At 40.0% G+C, this 15,420-nt stretch overlaps 1 protein-coding gene across 1 annotated transcript in view; it reads left to right on the forward strand.

Moving 5' to 3' along the window:
• The window catches only part of LOC125828357 (target of rapamycin complex subunit LST8-1), a 1,170,163-nt gene that overhangs the window by 303,965 nt on the left and 850,778 nt on the right, over positions 1-15,420 (forward strand). The gene's annotated exons all lie outside the window — the stretch shown is intronic.

Genomic DNA, 15,420 nt, shown 5'->3' on the forward strand with positions numbered 1-15,420 from the left:
TATGATCATTTTAATCATTTGCTCCTCCCCTTTTTCAAGGATTATTTTATTTAGGACCGACTGGTCTATCATGCTTCATGCATATAGTAGACTCTATCTTTAATATTATATTACTATTTCTATTTCATTTTTATTTTCTTATTTCATAATATAAATTATTTCCTTTGTTTTTCTGAATAATTATTTATATAATTTTCTTATTTCATAATATAACTCGCATAAGAGTTAGTCTTACAGACACTTCATATGGTGGTGTGATAATCCAAAATAGACCAGAATCCTCATTGGTAACGGAAGTTAAGGAAAAACAAGATAGTGCTCCTATACTGCTTCAGTTGGAAGATGCAGTTCAAAAGCAGAAAGTAGAGGTTTTCTCCAAGGGGGAGATGGTCGCTTATGTATTCCTAAGGTAGATGGGTAGGTGAAGCAACCTTGATTGAGCTAGATTTAGTTTATGATGCTATAGAAATAGTCCAGCTCATCATAAATAGACTTGAGATAAAAGTCTTATGCAGATGTAAGGAGAATAGACTTACAATTTGAGATAAATGATTGGGTTTTCCTGAGAGTATCACCTATGAAAGGGGTGATGAGATTTGACAGACTTGGATGAGTTAGTCCATAGAGGGAGCTACTTGGGAAGCAGAAGAAGCCATGAAGGCCAACTATCCTCACCTCTTTCCTTCCAATTATGTTTCCACTTGCGATAATAGTTTCGCTCTAGTCTCACAATTTACTCATGCATAAATTCAGTCTTAGTACCTTGTTCCTTCAATTATACTTGTATTTCAACATATTTGCATGTTCTTAGAACTCAGTTAAGTCAAATTTTAATTTCTAGTACTTAGTGGTAGGGATTTCAGCTTCTTCCCTCCATAATTAGCTAGTTTAGACTTCATTCGAGGATGAATTTTTCCAAGGGGGAGATAATGTAACACCCCAGATCTCAAAATGAAGAAAATCATAGTTTTTGGAAAATCTGGTGCCAGTACCAACAGAACCACCCACGGACCATAGGTGAGACCACAGACCGTAGGTGGGGTTCCATTGTTAAGGCCTAAATATTTATGGTCTCTGATCCCACCCACGTTCGACCAATATGGTCCGTGGTTGGACCTACGGACCGTACGTAAGGGTCAACAGTCAGTAAGAGGGAAATTGATGTTAGGTCAACTTCAAATGGTCATAACCCTCATTAAAAAACGAATTAGGTGGCCCATGACCTACCAAATGATAGATAATTGAACCCTCTTTCCAATGCCACTGAGTTTGCTAAAATCTCATCTCCGAGTAAAAAGTTATGCTCATTTTAGTGAAGCCCTGTCAGACAGACTTGACCGACGACCCCACCTACGGTGTAACACCCCATATTCTACGTGTACTAGTTCTATTTATATGACGTTTATAAATTGCCTTGTGGTATAGTTATGGACTCAGTTTCCTATCCGACTACTGACAATAGAATAGGTTTAAAGTTGCAATACCCCGTGCCTTCCAATACATATACGACTAAGTGAACTCAAAAACAATTTGAACTCGGGATAATAAAAGGTGGTATTTGATGTAAAAGTCAAAGTGGTCAAGTGCGTATTAGTGCTACAGTCTTGTAAAGAAACTTAGATTGGGAAAATAGTGTAAAATAAGTGAGGTGCTTGCTTGACTAAACTAAGTTAGTAGGTGACAAGTAAGTGATGCAAGTTACTTAGAATTAGTAGACTGCATTTTAAGTGAAAAGGGCAAGTAGGTGATGCACCTACTTAGAATTAGTGGACTGAATTTTAAGTTAAATGGGGCAAGTAGGTGATGCACCTACTTAGAATAAGTGGACTGCATTTAAGTGAAAAGAGCAAGTAGTTGATGCACCTACTTAAAAACTTGTGGCAGAAATTAAGGAGGTGATGCACCTGCTTGCTTATAAGTAAATGATCATATTATTTCTCCAATTTCTTAAGTGAAAACGTCTAAAAGGGACCTCTAAAGCACTCAAGCTTATCACATCTCCTTCATCATTTATTCTCCAGAAAATTGCTCCTAAGGAAAGCCATAGAAGCTCCAAAAGTTCTGGTCTATAGCTTCACCATTAAAATCTGAAGCAAACCCTTTGTTTTTAAAGTACAAGTTAGTAGAACATATCCCATCTTAAGGAATTCAAGTGAATAATCTGATTTAACATCAAGTTAAGGGGGAGAGGACAACCTAAACCTTGAAGAATCCAAGTTTTAGCAAGTGAGGTTTCTGTCCAGCAAGGTAAGCTATGGAAATTTTCATCCCTCTCTTGTTCTTGCATTGTTTGTGAAAGTTTTTATATGTTAATGAACTAAAGAGTGTTGTCTCTATATGGTGTGAACTTGGTAAATGTTGAGGAAGGTGGTGCTGGTTGGGACAACCATGGATGGAGTCCCCTTAAATTTTGATTGTGAGCTCGTTTTGAGCATCTTAAATGTAATGTTAGTTGGAACTCACGGAATGTTGATCGGAAGTCGTATGTTCATATTGCTATTTACACATTGTCATTTTTAGGGACTGTTTTGAGTATCATAAAATAAGGGGGTGTGACTGGATATGTGCAGAGTAGTCATGGGAACTGGTTATAGGATAGAACATTGAAAGTGTAGTGATACACCACTTAATTGAGTGTTGCATGAGCTTACTTCCTGCCATCCCTTTGTATATTGATTTCCAAACGTTATGAAGCCCGAGGAGTTTCAGAGGACCATATAAGAAGGCTGTATAGTATATGGAAAAAAATTAAGAGGAGAATGGGTGGGAAGAACACCCTTGATGGGATCAATTATAGACTTACTACCAATTACTATTTTGGTCTGATCAAGTAGCCCAAACTTGTTTATCAACTACTAATGCTAGTTTTATTATTTACTCCATTGCAGATAAATAATCTGAAAGGAAGATGGTTAACTCATTGTAATATCCAAAGTTGTGCATCAAGGTATGTAAGGCTATTCGATTTCCTATTTCTTTGGCATGAATCCAACACTTGTAAGCTTTCTAAGTGTCCTTGGTAGTGACTGATCCATAGTTGCAGTTTCTACTCCCTAGAGCATTAAAGTGAGTACTCTAATATGAGTTTATCACTAAATGTGCATGCTTACTCTACCAAGTATTATCATGCAAGGCTTAAATGTATTTCATCGTCAAAGTTCCCTTGGCACGTATTGCCCTTATATTAATCAAAGTGATCCTAGATTACACATGGTACATATGTTTATATGTTGGATATATAATCTGCCCATATCAAGCCAACTTGCTTCAATTGTCTATTCCATCATATATGTCATCTTGTCACATGTTCATATGTTCCTTTTATTGGTTATTACTCCATTGTGTTAGACTATTATGTTACCTCACAAGATCCCTACTTGCTCTATTATTGTACATTTTATATGTACTTACTTGGATATGTATCCGTCCTTAAGTTGAATCTGCCCACGTTCTCCCTTGGTTCCACTTTCATGTGTACCTTGTATTTGATATTAGTTAGTGTGTAAATGGCTACCATATAGAGTTCAAATCTCTTGGCTGAATGTTAAATGTCTTCACTTGATATGTGCTTCAATTTGAGATGTCAAAATGCTTACTGATTCAGATAAGCTCCTAAGTATTACATTGGTGTCACATTTGCTTCCGATGTCATTGTTATTATCGTAAGCCCATATTCACATGTCTTAAACTAGTGGTTCATAGTTCCAAGTCTCAACAATGATTATGACCACCAAAACAGCAATCTCAAAAGAGTTATGAACATCAAAACAACAATCTCAAAGATTAAAGAATCTAAGTGAAGCAATTTTTATAATGATGGGTGGCAGGCCAGGGGCAAAAGCCTAGCGTAGGTCGATCCCAATTGGTATGGAAGGGTGGAAGCTCAGGGGCAAAAGCCTAGCATGGGCCAATCCCAATTGGTATAGAAGGGTGGCAGCTCAGGGGCGAAAGCCTAGCATGGGCCGATCCTAATTGGTTGAATTATGAAGACAGTATCCCAGGGGTTAAATGCCTAGCATGGGTCATCCTCTTCTACCACTGATCAGCTGGTCATTCGTATCATATAACTTATAAATATTAGAACGCACGGAAAAGTAAATAAAAGAATGTAACATACACGATTCCAAAAGTATAAGCAAATGTGGTCTCTAATCCTTACCTATTTGTATTTGGTTTCACTTGAGCTCTCATTTTACATATGGTTGTATGATGCCTTACATATTTAGTACATTCTTTCGTACTGACGTCCCTCATTGGGGACGCTGCATTCCATGCTGCAGGTGCAGGTACTCAACTAGTAGATCTCCCCCACAGAAGCACATGATACTCAACGGTTGTTGGTGATCTACAAGTTGATTCGGGGTTCAACGAGTCTTTACTATGCGTATTTTGGTAGTTGTACAATCATGGATTCTAGTAGAGGCTTTGTAGACATTTTAAAACTATCATCTGTAATCATAGTTTTACCTGTCACATGTATTGGTTCAGTTAGTCGACATGTGTTGTATATGTAGCTTCTCAGTAGCAAATCTATATGCATAGTAGTTCACTTTCTCATCATAGGTAACTTGTAAAGCATGTGTTCATGTGGTACTTGTCCGCCTAACCTAAGGTGAGGTGTGACATACGGTTGGTAGGTCGACCTACGGCCAGTAGGTCCCTCCGTGGGTAGCCTTCAACAACTTTTAAGTTAGGGTCATTTAGGTCTTTTTCCCATGCGTTGGGCACTTAAACTTCATCGTTTTATGCCTAAACTACATCATTTTACTCAGTCTAAGCCTAATAACTTAGTCAGACTTACCTAGAACCCTCATTCACCTAAAATCATCCGAACTTGGAGCATAAAAAGTGAGGCAAAGTCGACCAAAACTCCCAAGAACAAGCAACAATATTCTTTAAAGGTTCATCCCCAAAATCGAAGGATTTCTTCGTAGATTTCGTAACCAGGTATGTGGAATTTCACTGGTGGATTCCTTTCATCAACTAGGTCCCTAGATTCAGTCAGATTCTCAATTTTCTATATCTTGCTTATACCTAGGGTTCCTATAACCATAGATATTAGTTGTGATTTAGTTGTTAGAGTATTCCTAATCAGATTATCATGTTTTTTACAGAATCGTTGCTTAGTTCTTTGCATGAAACTCAGAACCCTAGTTGTGTAGATTCTTTTAGTTCATGAATTATACTTGCTAGATCAGTTTAAACAGATATAAATGCTCCAGTTAAGAATGTTTTATTATCAGTATTTAAATGTTGCATTCTCAGATTTGCATGTCAAAACATTGAGCCATCTGGTATTTCAGTTTTGTTGTGTCATACACATTCCAGTTGGGAGTAGGCTTAGACCGAGTTGGACTAGGGTTCAGCGTACCCTCAAAGTCTCAGAACTATGTGCCCCGTAGTTTTATCAGTCCTCTCTGTTGGGCATCAACTTTAGTGATCACACCATTCATGCCTTTATACCCCTGGCAACGTATATTGGGTCCTATCGATGGGGTGTATACATCGAACAATCATGGCTTTATAACCCTGACAAGGTATATTGGGTCCTCTTGATGGGGTGTATACATCGGACTCCACGTTTAGCTCACGTGATTTTATGTCGGTTAATAGTAGCTCCCACAGTCAGACTTCAATGCATTTGACCAGGTCTTCAGTTATATTTCAGCATTCAGTCTCAGTATGTCATGTTTAAGATTAGTACTTGGTCATTACATTTAGCTCAACCTTCAATATATTTCAGCATTTACATTCAGTTCAGATTATGTTATTGCTCAGTATGCTTTGTTTAGTTATGTATTTTATTAAGCTATATTCTATATCCTACATACTCATTACATTCCAATTACTAACTCACACTCTGCGCTACATCCTTTCATGATGTAGGTTCAGTTACTCGACATCCAGATCACGCATAAATTGGTTCCCGATCTCTAGTTCAGCAACTTTAGTGACGAGTCCTCATACTTCGAGGACAATATACATGCTTTAAACTTTAGTCTTTTTATTCAGTTTTCAGTTTTGCTGGAGTTAGCTGGGGCATGTCCCAGAAACTTTAGTCAGTTAGAGGCTTTTTGAGATATAGTACTAGATTCAGTTTTAGTTTTGAGTTTGATCCTCCAGTTATTATTAAACTGATAGTATTTTATATATTCAGATCAATATTGGGTATTCACAACTTTTAGTTATCATTGTTTAAGCTTCCGCATAGTATGTTTATTCAGTAATCTTGTAGTATGATTATGATATGGCAGCTCAGGGTTAACTTGAGGTCACTCGTGATCCTAGTCCCCGTGTTTACGTTGAGGGTATAGCCTCGGGGTATGACAACCTTGGTATCAGAGCATTAGGTTCAAGAGTACTAGGATGTATGAAAGCCGCACTATGTAGAGTCTTTTTCATGGGTGTGAAATGCACCACATCTAATGAGAGGGAGGCTACATAGTGTTTTAAGAAAAACTTCACTTTCTTGTTATTCTTATCGTGCGTGTGATCTCCTTATAGAAGTAATCTTAGGTGTCTGTCCAAAAACTCTTTCAGAACCCTTCTCAGTCTCTACTCCAGTTGGTGACCCAGTTATAGCTAAACGGGTATACATAAATTGCCCCGTCACAGTCTCTTAGAAAATCACCTTAGCATATCTTGTAGAGTTAGAAATGGTAGATTTCAATATCATTCTAGGCATAGATTGGTTACATTTCTGTTATGCCTCAGCCGATTGTAGAACTAGGATCGTTCGATTTTAGTATCCAACGAGCCTGTCTTAGAATGGAAGTGTAGTAGCTCAGTGCCTACAGGTCGATTTATCTCTTACCTTAAGGCTAGAATGATGATCTCTAAAGGGTAGTGTAGCACATGTTGAGGAAAAAAAAGAAGGAATTATCAAAATATGTTCATCGGTTTGCTCGCTTAGGATTTAGTCTTACATACACATAATATGGTGGTACTATAATCCAGAATAGACCAGAATCCTTATTGGTAACGAAAGTTAAGAAAAAACAAGATAGTGATCCTTACTGCTTCAGTTGGAAGGTGCAATTCATCAGTAGAAAATAGAGGTTTTCTCCCAAGGGGGAGATGGTCGCTTATGTATTCGTAAGGTGGATGAGTAGGTGAAACAGCCTTGATTAAGCCAGATTCGATTTATGATGCTATGGAAAAAGTTCAGCTCATCATAAATAGACTTAAGACAGAAGTCTTATGCAGATGTAAGGAGAAGAGACTTAGAGTTTGAGATAGATGATTGGGTTTTCCTGAAAGCATCACCTATGAATGGGGTGATGAGATTTGATAGACTTGGAGGAGTCAGTCCATAGAGGGAGCTACTTGGGAAGCAGAAGAAGCCATGAAGGCCAAGTATCCTCACCTTTTTTCTTCTGATTCTGTTTCCTCTTACGATAATAGTTCCTCTCCAGTCTCTCAATTTACTCGTGCGTAAATTCAGTCTTAGTACCTTCTTCCCTCAGCTATACTTGCATTTTAGCATATTTGCATGTTCTTGGAACTCAGTTAAGTCAGATTTCAATTTCTAGTACTTAGTGGTAGGGATTACTGATTCTTCCCTCCGTAATCAGCTAGTTTAGACTTCATTTGAGGACAATTTTTCCTAAGGGAGAGATAATGTAACACCTTAGATCTCAAAATAAAGAAAATTTGGTGCCAGTACCAATGGAACCACCCACGGACCGTAGGTGGGACCACGGACCGTAGATGGGGTTCTGTCTTTAAGGCCTAAATATTTATGGTCTTTGATCCCACCCACGGTCGACCAGTACGGTCCGTGGTTGAGGGTCAGTAGTTATTAAGAGGGAAATTGTTGTTGGGTCAATTTCTTAGGTGGCCCATAACCTACCAAATGATAGATAATTCAATACTCTTTCCAACGCCTCCGTGTTTGCTAAAATTCCATCTCCGAGTAAAAAATTATGCTTGTTTTAGTGAAGCCCTGTTGGGAAGACTTGATCGAAGACCCCACCTACGGTTGGCAGGTCAACCTATGGTCAGTAGGTCCCTCCGTGGGTGGCCTTCAACAATTTTAAGTTATGGTCATTCAGGTCTTTTTCCCAAGTGGTGGGAACTTAAACTTCGTTGTTTCATGCCTAAACTATGTCATTTTACTCGGGCTAAGCCTAATAACTTAGTCAGACTTACCCAAAACCCTCATTCACCTGAAATCATCCAAACTTGGAGCAAAAAGAAGAGGAAAAGTCGATCAAAACTCCCAAGAACAAGCAACAATGTTCTTCAAAGTTTCAGCCCCGAAATCAAAGGATTTCTCCGTAGATTTTGTCACCAGGTGATGAGTCCAAAAATTGGACTCATTCAGGGCTATATTTTAATAGAAAGTGTGTCCTCAAATGCTTATTTTATCTCAATATCTGATGAAAACCCTTAAGTTTCAGGTATTTGAAGTTTTAAGGAAGGCATGGACACTACGTCGCAAAAAGGAACGAGAAGGCTGAAAAGAACGAAAAATCGTCGAGTCCACTTGGCGAGTCGCCAAAGGGTCTTACTTCACCTTTTGTTCTAGTGTTCTGAGCCTTGAAGAAAAGAATCAAGTCGGCGGAAACAGGGGCAGTCGGCGCATCGCCGAGCAATTTCGTGAAGCAGTACCATGCCACCCAATGAACCAGAGTACGATGATGCTTAAGGCTGGTGCAAGACGGCGACGAACTACACCAAAGGGCGAATCACCTAGTTTATCGGCGATTCCGACTAACGACGCCGAACGATCCGCTATAGCACAAATCTATGATAATTATAAATAGTAGCTAGAATTTTAGTTTTAGAAGGGAACAATTATTATAATTTTCACCTAGAGTCGAACAATTGTGATAATTTTCATATAAAATAGTACTTTTTGAGGGTTTTTAAGAGTTGAAGAAAAAGAGGGTTTCATCTCTAAGGATTTGGACTTGGGTCTCTTGGATTCCTCATTCTTGGCCTGTAACAAGACTTAAATCTTCATACCTATTTGAATGCAAGCTCATATAGGTATAAATTTATATCTCTTGATATGTGGCTAAAAACCTCAATTCTTGGGGTGTGATTTAGCGAATATGGGTTAAGATTATTGTTGGGTCTTTCTTGCTGATAGTTTAATCGTAGTTTAATTGTGATTTCGTTTAGTGGTTATGGATGAATTTGATGAATTTTTAGTTGCAAATACAAGTTTATTTATGTGTTTTCGGCTTGCTCGAGAGAGAGGTCGTAAAACTAAGACCACTAGATTGATGGCCAGTGTGCGTGGGTCGACATGAGGTTCAACTCGAGAGAGTGAACCCTAGTCCCATGTCCACGCACTCAGCTCGAGAGAGTGAGTGGGTTAAGGCTTAGGCTGGTCTTCGTGCGGCAAGTGGGTGTCCGAGAGGAACACATTAGAAATGGGGTAAGTTGCTTGAGAGAGAGCTTATCCCCCTTAAAGATTAGCTTAGTCACAATTACTCTATGAATCTTCTATTGAAAGAATGTACCCAATAATCTAGCTTAACTCGTATTCCCGTCACATCCCAAGGATCCCCTCTCATTGCTTAGAAACCCTTGTTTATTTTGCTATTTTTTTACTTACTAGTGACAAAACCCCCTATTGTTAATTGACACATTTGTGTCCCCGCTTTAATTTACAATGTTTTTACTCGTTAGTGTCTTTAGCTATGACTAATTATAATTAAATTTTATTTTTCTATAAATTCTCAAAACCACTCCCTTGGGACGATCCCAACCCTTGGTTGGGTTACTAAACTATTGTACGATCGTAGATACTTGCATTGGAAGCTGTGTCTTGATTACGCAAATATCAAAATGGCACTGCTGCCGGGGAGTGGTGTTACGTGAAAGTTTTCGGTTTAAGTCGAATTCTTCTTTCAATAATCGTAGTTTACTAATCTTATTTTTAGTTTTGTTTTCCTTTGAATTTGTTGATCTAGGTAGGTACCCTAAGCCATGCTGGGGGAAATAGTGACATCTCGATTGAGACGAGCCAAGGAGTCGAGAGGTACTTCGAGTTAACCACACTGGTAACTCAGCTGAACGAGTTGTCCACCAAAATAATAGAGGTGGAAAACCAGTGCAAGAGTCAAGAGAGGTACATACCTCTGCACGAGAGGAAGCAGTCTACAGATAGAGAGAACAATCATGTCGAGGACACACTCCAAATCATTCTCCAAAAGATCACCGAACAAGATCGAATGTTGGAAGAGATGAAGGAGAGTATTGAAGTGTTGAATCAAATGATTGGCTCTTACTCTAGATCGATCCAGCTGATTAGGACACTCCTGAATTAGGCGGCGCCTCCTCTTCACTCAAACGAACTATTGGGGTTACCTAGTAACACTAGGGCCAACCCAACCAATGAGGAGTGAGTAAGGACTCTCGTCGTGCCACGACGTTAAATAAGACACTTCTTGGGAGGCAACCCAAGGTTTTAAATGCTTTATTTTGCTTTTATAAATAATGGTGTGTTAGTGGTGCATGTTTGAATGAGGAAAGTGGTGAAAAATACAGATTGGCGGGAAAATATTCAGTCGGCGAATCGCTGAAGAGGTCGGTGTGTACAACTTGACCCACCATTTGGCTCAATTTAAGGCTAAGTTAGAGCTTGTAAAACTCGATGGACTTACGAAGCAGTTCGGTGTGTCACCGACCAGGTCGACGACCTCAATGTAGATCGCCGTCTTGACCTCCAATAAACTGAAAGAAATTTAGCAATCGTTGGGGCAGGTGATCACTCGGCGAATTGCCGAGTAAATCGGTGAGTGCGACTAACGTCGCCGAACATGCACGAACTGGATGGTTTATAATGGCCAAGAAACTTCAAATTTGAAATTCTTCACTTTCCCTCGCTCTTAACCCTCTTAAATTCACACTAAGGTAGTATTTATTTATTTTAGCCCTTTACAAGCATTTTAGTTAGTTGATTTGTTCTCGAAATTGGAATACTTTGCCGCCTAGCTTTTCAATCGCATTTTAACAAGCATTAAAGGTTTGTCCTAAAACCTCGGGTTTATTGTTGAAAGTTTTGAACTCTTTTTCAATAATATTATCGCTTTGATGTGTGTTGGGCCTCTCTGCTATAATTAGAATGTGTACATGCCTATTTCAATTTGAAAATCTTGCCCGTGGTGCTTTGATCGTCAAATGCCCGTATTTGTTGTGGTTATAATTGAATGAAATCTCATTGGATTGTGATTGCGTGTGGTTCAATTGATTGGGTGAATTCTGAGGAGCCCACGTTGTGCAATGATAGAGCGGGTGACACCACTCTTAAGATCAAATATCGTCAAAATGGCTAAATTCGGCAAATCCGGGAGAAGTCTGAGTATTCCGGGTGATGGGTAGTATGGGTCTTGTTTGAATTTCATGAGTGCTTGCTTTGATTTCAATTTCGGGGTTTACGGAGTTGAATTAGAGATGATGGGTTGAAAATGAGCACGTTGGGTCACTCGACGAGCTGAGTCGAGCTTGCCAAATCACTCGGCGGTTCGCTTATTTTTTTCATCTCGCATTTAATATGGTGTCAAAATTGGATGTTTAAATCTGTAACTTTCGGTGAGAAGCCATGGGTCTCCGAAGGCACTCGGCGACTCGCCAAAAGTACTCTTTATTGCTTTTTATTTGCACCCCTAAGACCCTTATGCACTGTAACTTTCGGCGGACAAACCCTTGCTCACCGAAATTAGTCGATAATTTGCCGAAAGGACCCTCCTATCGCCGACTTGCCTTAATTGTTTAGCCAACTTCATCGGCGAGCCAAACTTAGCTCGCCAAAGCGGTTCGGCGACTCGCCTAATGGATCGGCAAGTTTGTCTGCAACAAGATTTGCTATGCTACAGTTTGATTTTGTTTTCTTATTTTTTCTTGATATTTTGCAGATATGGTACGCACCAATCTGACCGCACAACCCAGAAAAAGGCAAATGGCATTACAAGAAATGAAGGAGGATTAAACCCTTCAAAGAGGAGAGGGGATGACCTCTAACCGGGAGACAAAGGCAAGAGGAAGAAGCTTATATCCAGAAAAGGGGTAGTTATTGTGCCAGATTTTGATGAACCAGAGGATGAATGGCCTCTGATTAATCGAAGGGATGCGCTCCGGACCAGATCTTAATCCACAACCGCCAGTACTCCCTCAGCTGCTACTCATCCGACTATAAACTCAGTGCCAGCCCAGGAACCCTCAGTAACTCTTGCACTTCCTATAGTTCCTCCACCGAGGCTGTTAAACAGATTGAAAGGTGATGGTTTACAACCGTCATGGAGGAGAAGTTACTATCCTTGGAGGGCCTAGAAGGCAAGCATCCTGAGGTGCTTGAAACTCTCTGATACCATGAATTCGAGCAGTTCACACGGCCCCGAGACCCCTACCTTCTCTCCTGGGTAAGAGGGTTTTATACTACTTATGGGGAGTTGGTGCCTAAGAACAAGAAGAAGACAATTGAGTTTCGACCGGTGAAGTCGGTCATGGTTAGAGGCAATGAGGTGGAGTGTCACAGCAAGCACATTAATGTTGTATTAGGTAGACCGCTACAATTTGCACTCCCTTACAAGGGGTTACTGATTGTTTAGTCCCTGGATGACTTGAAGGGTTGGTTGGCTCCGATGATTTCTGACACCACCCCGAGGTTAATGGATGCAGGAGCTCCCATTGAGAAGAGGGACATGAACATCGCCTCCAGGTTCTAGTTTGGCTTCATCAGCAGCACTATCATGCCATCTTAGAACAAGTCTGTTCTCTCATGGCTAGGAGGCGGATCGACCTAAGACTGCTGACTTCGCAGGAGATGGCCATGAGAGCCAAGCTGAGACTTACCTCTTTGTCGTTCGCAGTTTTGATCACTGAGTTATGTTGGCGTGCCGGAGTACCCCAGGATCGTGCAAATGATATAGAAGTCATCCCTTCATCCTCCATGGGCATCTGATATATTGAGGCCGAGTTCGTTCGAGAGGAGGTTGATAGGATGAGAGCAGCTCCAATAGATACTTCTATTGAGGTTAATGTTGACTCATTACCAGCAGAGGCACCTTCGCCTAATCCGACCTTTGAGCCATAAGGTATACCCGCTCCTTGTTCCTCTTTCTCACAGGCTCCGGGTGCTTCCTCATCCTCCTAGCCTGTCAGGATTACTCAGGCCATGTTCCTAAAAATGGGGTAGTTTCAGCTGATGTGAGAGCTACCCGATTGGAGAGATCCATCCCGGGGATGATTGACATTCCCATACTAGCTGCACTTACCCCCCTTTAGACTTCTGTTGATGCCTTGACAGTGTGAGTCATTGCTTGTGAGAGCATACAGGGGGAGGCCTCTGAGGTGACGACTTTAAAAACCGAGATTGCTAATTTGAGGAAGGACGTAAACTATCTTAAGTCTACTGACTTCACTTCATTAATAGAGAGGGCAGATGATGAGGATGCTCTTGAGACCACCGGAGATGTGTAGGGGGATGGCGCAACCAAGGGGGAGATAATTGTAACACCCCAACTTTTCTAAACGTCTAAATTAATTCGTACATTCGTGGAAAGACAAAGAGGGTGAGTAATAAATTAAGAATGATGTGGTATGTCATATTTTAAGTGTTCAAGGGTTGTCTCTCAAGTTTTGAAGTAAGGTAAGTCGCAAAATAAAAGTGGGCGAAAGTTATTGTAAGTTCCTTTTTAAAGATTTCTCTGAAATTTGGGTCAAATATTTTAGAAGTTTTCTCCCAACCTGTAACGAGTTATGGGGCCCACAACCCATTAAATCAAAGGTCTAGGAGTCTAGTTTCCAACGCATCAGACGGTTTGTTCATACGACTTGAGAATAGAGAGATATTTGCATTTTTGCGAGACTGCGCAAGCAAGCACGTGAGGTGGGTCCCCTAAGTCGGTGGAAGCTTATAAGATAACTTCTTCTTCATTTTTCTTCATTCCAAATCATGAGAAACCCGCAAAAAATAGAGAAATACTCCTCAAATCATCCTTGTGTGTTCATGATCTCTTCTTGGCCTCTTATAAAAAATTGCCCTACATTGCGAGCTCATCGTTTTGGTATAATTTTCACGGTGAATTAAGTGGTGTAGCTCCATGGAGGTTGTGGCAGCAGGTTTATTTTCTTAGTGGAGTGATTGTATTCAAGTTTTCTAGTCATTTAAAGAAATGTAGGAATCACCTTTTATCAATTTACGGATACCTTAGGTCTTGGATTGTAGTTTACGATAGGAATGTGTATCGATTGTCGAATTGTCGTAGTAATTTTTATCCTTAATTACTGATTGGTTTTACTTTTGTCTTTAGTGTTGTAGTAGTGTGGACAGAGGTATTTTCAGCATAAATTATAAAGGAAAAGGTATGTTAAGGCTACTCCCTTCGTTCGGCATGTTTCCTTAGAGCTTGAGAGTGATATAATAGGGTAGTTAATGTTAGTTATGTTGTAGATATAATTGTGAGTGATTGGCTGATTGAGTGGTTATAAACCCTCATTTTAGGGACTCATAATCTGTTCAGAACAACTCTAAGTTAGGAACGACTTGGACATTATTCATATATTATGTTTATAGCTAAATTGCTCGCCTTCAGCCTGTTTAATTGTTTGTTGTCACCCTTGGGGCTATTGTGGTTACCTGTTGAGCTATGAACTGCCTATGGGGGCTATGATGTTGTCTAATAGAAGTATGTTATTGCCAAAGAGGGCTATGTGTTTCCCATGGGGCTATATTGATGCCAAAGAGTGTTATGTGTTGCCTACGGGGATATTTTGACGCCAAAATGGGCTATGTATTGCCTACAATGCTATGTGATGCAAAAGAGGGCTCCGTGCAGCCCACAAAGCTATGATGTTGCCTAAGAGGGCCATGCGCTGCCTACATGGCTATATCGTTGCCAAAAAGGGCTATCTGACTTGTTACAAAGACAAGGGGCTACCGATAAAGTTATGTAGATTGATTTGGCACCTTCTGGGCTTATGGGGACCTAAGTAGGTGGTATGTTGTTTGTACCTATTGGGCTTATGGGGGATTGGTTAGGTTGGAGTTTGATCATTATTGTATTTTATTAGATTCATTAGTGGGTTGACATGCTTATCTAAATTTGATTTCCTTACCTGATTGCTTTTGGTATATTATGATACTTGCTCATTTAGTTTAGCCTTTCATACTCTGTACATTATTTTGTACTGACTCCCCATTGCCTGGGGGCGCTGCATTCATGCATGCAGGTACTGCTAGAGTTTGGAGGTTTGTTAGTTTTTATTGTGTATATTTTTATGGGTAGGCTGGGTCCCTGTCCCGCCAGTCTTTACTACTCTTTGAGGCTTGCAGACTAGTGTGTGGGGTGTACAACTAGGTTATGGCCATGCTGGCCTGGTTTTGTTGGTTTGCTGAATCTTGTGAGTTGTTTGATGTATTGTCTTGATATATACCTGGTTCTAATTTTTGTATAGATATCATGG

This window comes from Solanum verrucosum, unplaced genomic scaffold, assembly GCF_900185275.1.
Source record: "Solanum verrucosum unplaced genomic scaffold, falcon-dt-bn FXZP01000048.1, whole genome shotgun sequence".
In the NCBI taxonomy this organism is placed as follows: domain Eukaryota; kingdom Viridiplantae; phylum Streptophyta; class Magnoliopsida; order Solanales; family Solanaceae; genus Solanum; species Solanum verrucosum.